A 13,056-nucleotide genomic window follows, 5' to 3' on the forward strand; every position below is an offset into this window, starting at 1 on the left:
CAAGGAGGCCCACCCTAGCCTAATTGGTTGAGTGGCATATCAACGATCACTATAGCCGTCCTCCCAAAATGGAAATGTTGTTCTATTCTTTTTCCAAAATTAGATCCAAACACAGGTCTTTTTTTTTTTTTTCCAATCTATTATAAAAGCAATTTGGAAAAAAGTTGGTCCCCATTAAGCCACTATTGCTTGAGGCAAACTAGTGGGTGTAACATATGATTGTGTAACTTGATTATTATTATTAAACTAACTCACCTATTTCCTTAATCATGAAGTTCCAAATTAAAAAGATGCCTATTGTTACTTATCCCACTCCCCTTGGAATTGCATTTCCAAACAACTTTCGCAGAGAATCATTTCTGCCTCAAATGTTTTGGGATATTAAGGACCAGTAGTAACGGTGAATTTATACCATGTACTCACCAAAGCTTCAATCCTATATACACGTGCAAATATACAAGTTGTATGGAAGCATGCACGAAATAAGCAATTGTTTTGGGAAAAGTAAGATTCCCCCTTCATGCACATTTTACACGATTTAGTGAGTACGTGCAAGTGTCTTTAATTTGTACAACTATGGAAAAGTTTATGTACAGTTGAAAAGAATGACCGTTGTGCTTAGCAAGACTAGTTACTGAAATTGTGTTTACTTAATTACTTAGATGTGATGAATGCATGAACAATTAAATTTATTCTAAATTATATCATGTTTCGGAATACATGATGTTTTAATTTTGAAACATTAACTATAGTAAGAGAAATAAATCTAATAATATAAAACATAATAATAAGATTACTTGGAGAAATTTATATTTAGTACGCTAATTTGAAAACGTGTCGTAGAAGTATAATAAAAAGTCTCTAAAATTAGGGTTGCATGGTTGAACAGCTAGCTAGGTAGCTAGTCCTGCAAAGTCCAAAGGATAACGTCGATCGATGATTGCCTGGTTTGGTTACTTTGTTATATGGAATCGTCAATTATCAAGGAGTGATGGATAAGAGGCGAAAGCTTCACGCACACGTCAGGCCAACCAGTTTGCCACTCGTAATATCAAATGTAGTTAGGCACACACACTTAGTCGAAAGCTTCTGTTGCTCTTGCTTGATCAAGAAATATAGTGAAACGCGGACAACTCGGAAACCAAACTACTGGTTCGTGCATGAGTTGTTGGATCTATTTCATCACGTGCTGACTGCGACTGTGGCCTGTTCTTTGTCGTTTACATGCACCGGATCGATTTGGTTACCAGCAAAGCAGGTGAAGCTTTTGTATTGTGGCGTCGTCATCGTTTTGATTTGGGGTTGAAACCTTCATGTGCAGAATCCAGAACAAATGTGGATTAAAATTAAGTTAACAAAATTACCGAGACTAGTAATGGAGGAATTGAATTCGATCATCAGTTTGAGCATCGGCACGTGGGATACTACTAAAAGTGGTAATATGATATGCTCATTGTCCGGTGATCGGTTCCCCCCATCGTTTTACGCATGGCCGACTCGCAGATGCTGCTTGTTCTGTACTGTTTGATCTCTCTCGATCTCTCTCTCTCTCTCTCTCTAATTAGGTAAAGAGTGATTCGCCTCTCCAGTACGTACTTGTATACTTGTACGTATATATCATGCAGATCAATCATATATCAGAGTACGTACTTCTATATATATATATATATATATATATATATATATTGCATGTATATATAGACTTCCAACAACAACCGGCTGATATGATTGCCTAAGATTAGGGTTGTATTCCATGGTACAAGAGCATTTTCTTTTTTCCTGCTGAGATTTAGCTAGGTTTGAATTCTCTAGTTTAAATAATTTTTTTCTGTTTGCATTTGCAACTTGCAGGTATTTACGTTGATCTATCTGCAACACACTCCATATATGAAAAATATTAACTTTAAACTATTTAATAATGAATTTTTCTTAATTAAAATCACGTTAATTAACAACGTTGGTGTTATAAGTATATGATAGCTATAGTAGTTTAATCAATATATTTTGGTTACCGATCTTCTACCACATTCACTTTTAACAACTGTTCTACAAACATTTTTCATACTAGCTAACATAAAAGAGAAATATAACTAGACACTACTATGTAGAAAATAGGCATTTGAATTGGTGGTCTTCGAATTTTGGTTAGTTTATACTTTTTGCTTTATGTTTTGAGTAGCAGACATCAATGTTATACCCAATTGAGCTACCAATCAAATGCTAATATTTTCTTGTAATTTATGCAATTTTGAGACTAAAGCACTTTACAAATTAGTGGTCCTACTGTAGCAAGAACAAAAATGAATACTAATTATGGTGTTTGGTAACTGTAGATGTCATGACAGTTGCTCTTCAATCTAATCTCATCCGCTGATCAGTAGATGGGCCTTTACTAATCATGGCCGATAAAGGCAATTAAAAGTCATGAATTAAGCACCTGTCCCTTAAATTTGCTAGATGAGCTTTTTATTTTATTTTTTAAGGAGATACTGAGACACTATTTATTTTGTCTGTAATAAATTAGAAATTAAAAAATGAAAATAAAAATAAAATATCAGGTGCAAACAAGTTATACACAGCGCTTTCTTAGCTGCGCTTCATTACATGGTTTTTTTTAGTTTTATTAGTTAGGCATGTACCACATACCAGTTTCAAGGCATTTGCTAAAGAACACAATGGCAATGCCCTACTATATGGACCCTCAGAAAGACAGAAACCAATAATTCGAAGATTGGAGAGGCTTCCCGCTTCTTCGTCTTCAATTATTATCATTTTGAATGAAAGCTGTAAATCATGTTTATTTGGAAGATAAAAGCAAATAGATCAATGCCAGACAGCCTAATTGGACAAGCAGCTAGGGAACATATGCGATAAGCTTTTGGAACGACCTATTTAATTTGGAAACTGTCCATGTCTAGTATTCTATGGATCTATATCCACGCCATATATATTGCGAAACCGATATATATGGTAACTAATTACGAGTAAATATTGGCTCAATATTTCACTGGACGACTCAATAGTTGCGAAGCTATCATGATTGGATGAAGATGATCAGTAAAAGTTAATTAAACCATATTCGTAGGAATGCATATATGAGTCGGTCACAAGTTTTACCATGGTTAAGTTCTAGCTAGCCAGCGTATCTGACCTTGTTCTACATATTGGCCACGTTTGGAATCCAGGATAGGAATGGATTCGGATAATAATTGGATTGGATTAGGATAAGATTAGATTTGTTTTAATGTTTTCATGTGTTTGGCATAAGAGGATTAGAGCTGGAATGGTTAAGTATAAGAACCAGATCCGTTGTCAACTCCTCCTCTACCACCACCAATACAAAGATGCAAACTCACCTCCTCTTCTCTACCCCAACCTGAACTTGACCCAGGGCCTCCACAGTCAACCCCTTCTCTATCTCACTCTCCTCCAAGCCACCGCCAAAGCTTCATTCTTCAAGCCCAACAACCCGACAGAGCTTTCTCTTCGAGGTCAAAGCCACGACGTCGCGGCTCTCCGGTCTTCATTCGTTTTGGATAGCTCCGTTAAGTGTAGGCAAATCGAAGTCGAATTTAGCGCAGCTAATGGGCTGGCGCAGTGGAAGAGAGAGACTGAGAGGGATGTCGAGCTCCTGCCGCTGTCGCCGGAGACGGAGAGATTGAGCGTGGGATGTGTGGGTTCGATCAGATCGCACTGAGGAGGATACAAGGCTGGAGTTCATAATTTAATTGAAGAAGGATGGTGGTAATTTGGTCAAGATCCAAGGATGCCCATTGTTATAATCTTGTATGAATGTGCATATCCCACCTCTCCAACATGAGAGTTATATCCTACCTTGACAAGATTTAATTTCCAATCCCTGAGTAAACTGAACCACCAAACACTAGTTTGGATTTTTTTTAGTCCCATCCAATTATTAATCTAGGCAAACAAACGCGGCCATTGTGCATATCCATATCCTAGCTAGGGTCAACTATATATATATATATTTTGAGATAAATGGATAAATTAAGGGTCTTTGACCCAAAAGCACCAAAATTGACCAAAACTATCCTACTTATTCCAGCAACAGATTTTTATTCTCACTAACCCAATTTAGGGAGAAATGACAAATTTACCCTCAGCCTAATTAAATAATTACACAGATGCCACTCAACTTCTCTCTCCAGCCAGCACGATGCGTTCTCTCTCTCTTCTTCACTCTGGCAGCTCTCTCTCTCTTAGCTGGCGTCGGCGCTGACGCCGACTTCTTCTTCTCTCTTTGCTGGCACCAACTTCGACTTCTCTCTCTCTCTCTCTCTCTCTCTCTCTCTCTCTCTCTCTCTCTCTCTCTCTCTCTCTCTCTTTCTTTCTTCCCTCTCTCTGCCGGCTTGCCTGAAGACGATGAAGAAGCTCCGGTTGGAGCTACCTCGCCGGTGGAGAACTTGGATCTCAATGCAGAGTTGGAAGTCATGGGCCCTACTCACCGCCGTCTGATCCTAGTCGCCGCTGATCCATGCTCCACAACCTCAAAGAAATCCCGGTCTTCTACGCCTTGCAGGTCTGAGTTCGACTTCGACTACCTGGTTCGAGGGTTCGAGTTAGGCCAGGCCCAAAATTTGGTGAGACCGAGACTGAGACCGAAGTAGTCGGTTCGGGCCGGTTCGAGCTTTTTCAAAAATGGAAACCGACAGAAACCTATCCCATTCGGGTCGGTTCGGTCTTTCGGGTTTTTCGGTCCCAAAATCCAGATAGTCAGAGCTGACTGTTTTCCCACTTTTTCAAAGACTCATCTGGAATTCTGGACTTCCTGGCAGTTTTGCCACCTGGAAATCTGGGATGCATATCAAATTGACAAACTCATTAACATAACTGATCATACAACACTACAACCTTAATGGCTGAGATGATTTATTTAAAGTTTACAATGCAAAGTCACAAATCACAATTACATTGTCCAACTCATTAAACAACTATCCATGAACTGTGGGATGAATTTTCCGTTGATGCCATGAACTGGCAAGAAAAATTTCCAGAAAAAAAAAATGTTAATCTAACCAAACTTTTCCAATCTTACCAAGCTTTTACTATTAGAACAAACATAAACAAAAGTATATAATAATTGTACCAAAACCCAACAAACAGAACTAATTAACTAAAAGAACTCAACACGATTGAGATAGTATGTAGAGAATTCAAGTATAAATGTACCTATGAGTTGAAAGTCAAAGGGACGAAGGCCTAAAACTAGGCCTGGGGATGGACATTCAAGCCTCTCTGATCACAGCAAATGCTTCCTGGGAAGGACATTTCTTTGAACTGGTCCGTCAATAGCGAAAACAGTCAATACTCAATAAAACAAACTAATCATAGAACTGAATCCTGAAAGGGAAACTAGCATAGAGAAAAACATACCTGTTTCTTCTTTTGATCAACTACATCCCAAATTCGAACACCCTAAAACATGGACACCCAAATCAATTCAAAGACAAGGGGAGAGAATTTCCGGATTTAGTTCGATTTACGCAGCGACGACAACCTCTCTCCCCCTCCCCCTCTCTCCCTCTCTCTCTCTCTCTCTCTCTCTCTCTTGCTTGATAAAGATGGGGAATAAATTGGGGAAGAACTGAAGAACATGGATTAGTTTCGAGAGAGAGGCTGAGATGGTTTTGAGAGGGAGGCTGAATGGATCGCGAAAATGGGTTAGGGTAGGCCACTAGGTTGTGTTAGTGTTTTAGGGTTCATTTTAGAGTTAATTCGATTCAAGTCCTTTTTGTTATATAAAAATTAGATATAGTCCGCGCATATTTTCTTGTTAATTGCGGTCCATTTGCGTTTTTTAATAGTCCATTTTGCCCTTAGAACCAAATAAGGTAAATAATTTCAAATTCACTAATTAGATCACAATTTAAGCTCAATTTTAAATTCAAATTCCAAAATTTACAATTCATCAATAAATAATTTTCAGACAAAGAAGACTAAATGCATTCATATAAACTCAATATACCTAAGATGTAGGTCTAATACTTATATACCTACATTGTAGGATGGAAAACAGTAGAACAAAAATTCAAACATTATTGCTTCATTTGTATCTATATAGTAGGTATTTAAAGTTGTATCGTAGAGATTAAATCTATCTAGACATACGAAGCAGGAAAAAAAAAACAAAGAATATATTCTCAATCTAATCAAAAGGTACAAATATATAGAACTTATACTTAATTAAAAGATAAAATGTATGAAAGAGAAAATGTGAGATAATGAGAGAAAAAACATCGAATATATTCCCAATCTAATCAAAAGGTACAAATATGTATATATAGAACTTATACCTAATTAAAAGATAAAATGTATAAATAAGGCATGTAAATGTGAAATAAAAATGTCTAATCAAATTCTATGACAAATCTTACCTATAACACCATAATCGATTCTATATTAAAAGACAGGAAAAAAAACATAGAATATATTCCAAATCTAATCAAAAGGTACAAATATGTATATATAGAACTTATACCTACCCTGCCAGTCAATTGACAACAGAAGTTACTCAGCAAATTGGGACGATTGGGGGCAATTCCCTTATGATCCTTGTTCTTCTGTTTGGCAACACCTTGTGCCTTGTTCGCTTTTTGTCCATTCCTGCTCTTCTTCATCTTTTCATCATGGATATCGATCCTTCACTACTTTTCTCATTGTGCGTCCAATTTTGATATTGAGACTACAAGTTTTGTTGGCAACAAGGTTATTATAAGCATTGCTGGGTGAGACTAGGCTTTCTACATAGCCGACACGACGAGGATAATAAACTCTAAATTCTAACTTCATCCTCTGTATAATTCTATAATGAATGTGTTAAAATAAGAAGAAAGAGTGATGAGAATAAAGAAGAAGAAAAGAGACAAGATATATATAGGGTGTAGAAAAATGATGGTAAGGTATGATCATTTTACTTAAGTCATAATTTTTTTTAATGACGATACATCAATTAAGGGCTTTGTTGTGCTGATGACATAATATAATTGGTATGGTTTTTATGAATACCAAATTAATTGAAAAACAACATTAACTCTCAATTAATTGACTCATAAATTATTGATTGTTTTGAGTAATATTGTTATGGGTAAATTCGGTATGTGGAAAAGTAGCAGTTGACTCATCATGCTAATATAGGAAAGTAAGCTGATGTGGATGCTTAGTCACTGGACCGCAATTAACAAAAAAATTTGCCTGGATTACATTCAAAATAGGTCATGATTTTTGGACTTAAAACTAATTAACTCTTCATTTTATTTATTAAATATATAATTTTATGTTTTTATTATCAGCCAATCATATAATGGGAAGTGGCATGAGAGGAGAAATCGGTCTCCTTCGGTCTCAAAAATTATGAAGCCCGAACCCGAACCGAAAAACTGTGTTCGGGTCGGTCCATGAACCGAACCGATTTTTTTCAATATAAAAACCGAATCGAATTGGGCTTTTTTGATCGGTTCGGGTCGGGTCCTCGGTTTTTCGGGTTCGGATGATCAGGCCTAGTCCGAGTTCGACTGCAACCGGAATGGAGAAGAGGACATGGGTGCCCAAATCAGTTTCTGTATTTTTTTTTAATATGGGCAAAAGGCCCACAAAGAAAGAGAAAAAAAAAAGGGTTTATTAGGGGCCAATAGACGTCTATTGAGAAATAGATGTTTTGAGTTGATGTAATCTCCTCGTTTTTTCCCTTAATCAAAGTTTTATTTGTCGAAATTTAAAGAGATTAGTTCTCATTCCGGCGATCGAAAGTTCTATTGGGAGGCAATAGACGTCTATTGGGGGGGGGGAGGCAATAGACGTTTTGAATTGATGTAATCTCCTCGTTTTTTTAATTTTTTTTTATCAAAGTTTTACTTGTTTAAATTTAGAGATATTATTCCATTCCGACTACCGAAAGTTTTATTGGGGAGATATTATTCTTCGGTCACGGCTTGCAAACTGGTGCATAAATCTGTAGCATCCCCCCAGTCGGTTGAGTTGGTGCAAGAGCGTGGTCTGTCTCGTAAACCTCGTCGTCGTCGTAGACAGGGAAAACAAGTATATGTACAGAAGAAACCTAACAACTCGAAGCAAAAGGGTGTCATTAGTGCTCCAGGTACTCATCAGGACGATGGTGAAGGTCCATCTTTTGCAAGTAAGTCTCCAGTTCAAGGAAACAGTGGTGACTTATTTATTGGTGAGGCTCAGAGGACTCTTGATGCTACAAATGGTGAGGCTCAGAAGATTGTTATTGCTCCTAATAGTGACGCTCACAAATTGTCTGATGCTACTAATGGTGATGCTCCTATTGGTGAGGCTGAGAAGTTTGTTGATACTACTAATGGTGAGGTTCCTACTGGTGGCGCTAAGAAGTTTCAGGGTTGTGGAGGGCTACGGTCCTGGTACAATGGTGGTTTTTGGTTTGAATGAAGATACCAATCAACCTTCTTTTCAGCGGCAGTTTCTGATGGATGAGGCCAATGGTGTTTGCTCCACTGATTCAGAAAGTTCAGCTTCCGGATGTGCAGGTGGGTATGAACAATGTTGCCATGCTAATTGGTATGAGGAATCTGAAGAGGCAGCAGAAGCAGAGTTTACTGAGGTGGTGTCATATCGTAGATCCACCAGGAATGTGACTCAAACTGAGAATAGGCAGGCATACGTCATTCGTAGTAAACAAGTTTCTCAATGAAGATTTTATACTAGAATTTACGAGGCATTGCAAATGACCGTACTCAAAATGCTTTGACTAATTTCATCCGGGTTCACAAGCCAGAAATTTTATGTATTGTTGAACCCTTTGTTGCTTTGGACTCTATTCCTTCTTCTTTTTGGCATTCCCTAGGATTGGTAGCTATTGGCACTAATGATCGTGGGGAGGCATTGCCGAACTTATGGATTTTCTGCAAGCTATTGCTAATCCTATGGGTTCGCATTCTGTACGCTACAGATCAATAAGTTACTGTTCAGGTAATGCTTGATTCGGTTAATTGTATTGTCACAGCTGTGTATGCACGCACTACAATTGTAGCTCGTCGGAGTCTATGGTTTGACCTTGCAGAGGTCAAGAGCATATTTGTCTCTGGGCCTTGGTTAGTTTGCGGGGATTTTTATGCAATTTTGGGAGCTCATGAAAAGAAGGGTGGTGCCCCTGTTTCTAGTCTTTCTTGTGAGGAGTTTCAAGCTATGTCTGACATTTATGAGCCGGTTCATGTTGATACTAAAGGAGCCGAGTTTACATGGGCTCGTAGAAGAGGACTTCGGGGTAATGTTGAGCTTCGTCTTGATAGAAGTATTGCTAATTTACATTGGTTGGATGTGTGGAATCAGTTTGACTGTTGTATACTACCCTGGATATGCTCTAATCATAATCCTTTACTTATGTCCTTTTCTAAGACCTCAGGGAGTTACCAAAGCCTTTTCCGGTTTCTTAAAATGTGGCTTCAGCATTCTCAGTTTCTTGGATTTGTTAAACAATGTTGGCTCTCTATTAATGCTCCTGGGTGTCCTTTGTCTGTTCTCCAACATAAAATGCATGTTTTACTCAAAGCACTCAGAACGTGGAATTAGGAGGTTTTTGGGGACATTCATCAGCGTGTGGAAGATGATCTTACTGCTTTGGAGAAGATACAACATGATATTGCTTGTTTTGGGGGGTCTGAGTTATAATTTGCTAAAAAGAATGAGCTTCAATCGAATTTAAATGAATCTATTCGTTTGTAAGAAATGTTTTGGCGTGAGAAATCTCGTCTGCGCTGGTTGTCAGATGGAGATCGCAATACAAAATTTATTCATGCTATGTGTCAAGCACGTTGCTCAAGGTCTTCTATTACGCTTCTTTGGGATGATAATCGGGTGTTTGAAGACCCTATTTCTATTCAGAATCATATTGTTGCCTTTTATTCAGAGCTTTTTACGAAGCATGCAGAGTATAATGATAATGGTCTAGTTGACCGTGTTATTCCATCGTTAGTTACTGATGATGAAAACTCGGCTCTAACCCTCATCCCAACACAGGAGGAAATATTGGCAACAGTTAAGTCTATGGATCTTGATAGTGCTCCGGGTCCAGATGGTTTTACTGGACACTTCTTTATTTCTTGTTCAGACATAGTTGGTGCTGATGTGGTTAATGCAATACAATATTTTTACACTCATGGGAAGTTGACGAATTCGTTTAATTCGGGTCTTATTATCTTGATTCCAAAAGTTGACCATGCTAACTCTATTAAGCAGTTTCATCCCATTGCGCTCACAAACTTTGTGTTTAAACTCATTCCAAAGATTCTTGCTTCCCGGCTTGGCTCCATTGCATCTCGCATAATTTCTCCTCAACAACATGCATTTGTCTCAAGTCGGAGCATATCAGATTGTATTCTTACTACCTCAGAGTGCTTTAATTTGTTGGACTCTAAATGTTATGGTGGGAATGTTGCAATTAAGGCAGATATTACAAAGGCTTTTGATACGATCTCTTGAGAGTTTCTCCTGCATGTTCTTGAGGCCTTTGGATTTCAGCAAAAGTTTGTTGATTAGGTACGTGCTATTCTAAATTCTGCTAAGCTATCTCTTCTAATTAATGGCAGACAAGTGGGTTACTTCTCTTGTGGCAGAGGTGTGAGGCAAGGTGACCCTCTTTCTCCCTTACTCTTTTGTTTAGCTGAAGAGGTTCTTAGTCGGGGTTTATCTGCTTTAGTTACTTCAGGTCAGATGCATCTTATGTCATCTCCGAGAGGTACTCTTGCTCTATCTCATGTTTTATTTGCTGATGATGTGATTATCTTTTGCCAAGGCACTTTACGTAATCTGGTTGTGGTCATGAATTTTCTTTCCGATTATGGTGAACTTTCCAGGCAAATTATCAATAAAGCAAAGTCTCAAGTTTTTATCAGCAAGCACATTCATCATCGTCGCCATTCTATTGCCTCTTCTTTGGGCATTCCTATTGGTTCAGCGCCTTTTACATATTTGGGAGCTCCCATTTTTCATGGTTGTCCAAAAGCTACTTACTTTCAACCAATTGTTGACAGAATTCATCTGGGGTTCTCTAGTTGGATGGGCTCTTTCTTATCATTGGCTGGTCGTCTCCAACTAATTAAATATGTGATCTATAGTATGTTTGTCTATAGTTTTCAGGTGTATGAATGGCCAATTTCCTTCGTCGTGTGGAGGTTTGGTGTCGAAATTTTCTTTGGTCTGGTTCCGATCTTGCTGTGCTCCTGTAGATGAAGGTGGCTTGGGGCTCAAACAACTCGTTTTGCTTAATCGGTCTCTACTTTTAAAGAAGGGTTGGGAGATATATTCTTCAAGAGAGGAAGGTTGTTCTTTTATAAGAGATCGCTTTTGGCGAAATGGGACTATTCGTCGTTCTTATTCCCCTTCATCTATTTGGCCTGGTGTGAAGTAGTTTTGGCATATTATTCAAGAAAATGCAAGATAGTTGATCGGCTCCGGAGATATTTCATTTTGGCATGATAATTTTATGGGTCGGCCTCTCGTGGATTTTTTTGGTCCACACGGCGGTTTGTTAGATAATCTTTCCGGTCAGGTAGCAAGTTTTATTGCTGATGGTTTATGGAGTTTTCATCCGCTGCTACAACTTCATTTTCCTGCTTTGTGTGAGCTCATTAATCAAGTACCCATTGAATCTGATCCATCAGCTACTGACTCCTTAATTTGGTCATCTTCCTCATCAGGGGAGCTCTCTGCAAAATTGGATTTTCAATTTTTGCGCCAGCCGTTTCCTTCTGTTGATTGGGGTAAGTGCATCTGGTCAAAATTTGTTCTCCCAAGAATGTCATTGTTGGCTTGGAAGGTTCTGCGAGGTAGAGTGCTTTGTGATGATTTCATGCAAAAAAGAGGAATTGCATTGGTTTCTAGATGTCTTCTTTGTATGAAGGATTGTGAGTCTTTAATTCAAACTTTTAGACAATGTTCCTTTGCCACGAATATATGGAGTTGCATGGTTGAGAAGTTTGGCCTTGCTGCTGTCTCATCTTCTTTAGTAGATATACTTCAAATGGGCCTGTCTAATGGTCGCAGCCCTCAATTGAAGGAATTATGGGTGGCTGCTTTTACTTCAGCTATATGGTTCATTTGGCATGCTAGAAACAAGACCAAATATGATAACAAAACTTTCACGGTGGTAGGGATTTGCAGACTAATTTTTGGGCATATCTAAGCTGCTAGCCGCATTGCGATGGGCTGCATGAATAATTCGATTCAAGATCTTAGAATTCTGAAATGTTTTGGGGTGACATGTCGGTTGCGTCGTGCCCCACGAGTTATAGAAGTTAATTGGCATCCTCCTTCTATGGGGTGGATCAAGATCAATTCTGATGGAGCTTGGAAGCATGAATTGGGTCATGGTGGGTATGGTGCTATTTTTCGGGATTATAAAGGTGTTGTTCTCGGTGCTTTTACCTCTAATTTGGACATTCCTAGATCAGTTGCAGCAGATGTAATGGCGGTGATCAAAGCAATTGAACTTGCTTGGGTTAAAGATTGGAAGCATGTTTGGCTAGAAGTGGACTCTTCTGTCATTCTTGATTTTCTTCGGTCTCCTTCTTTAGTGCCTTGGCAACTGCGGGTAGAATGGAAAAATTGTTTGTTCCGTATTTCTTAGATGCATTTTCGCTCATCTCATATATTTCGTGAAGGGAATCATGTCGCTGACGCATTGGCCAACTATGGTACTTTGAAAAATGGTTTTGTGTGGTGGAAATGTGGAATATAGCTCCCCCTTTCATTGCTTCGCTTTATAATGAGGACTGTTTGGGTCTTCCAAAATTTCGTTTTCGATAGTTGGTATCTTTTTTAGGAAGTTCTTGGCTTGATATGTCCCCTCCCTTGTACTCTTTTTCTCTTCTTTAATATATGAGTGTTTCTATTGGGACCTCCAAATCTACTCAGTTGACCTCACTCTATTATGAATTATTAAATGACATATATAACCTTTTATAAAATGACTATTAAGGACAATAATTATACCCCAAAAAATATTATATTTAATTTCTCTAGACTTTCCAATTCAATAATATTATATTACATTCTTTATTA

This window comes from Rosa chinensis, chromosome 4 (genome assembly GCF_002994745.2).
Source record: "Rosa chinensis cultivar Old Blush chromosome 4, RchiOBHm-V2, whole genome shotgun sequence".
Lineage (NCBI taxonomy): Eukaryota > Viridiplantae > Streptophyta > Magnoliopsida > Rosales > Rosaceae > Rosa > Rosa chinensis.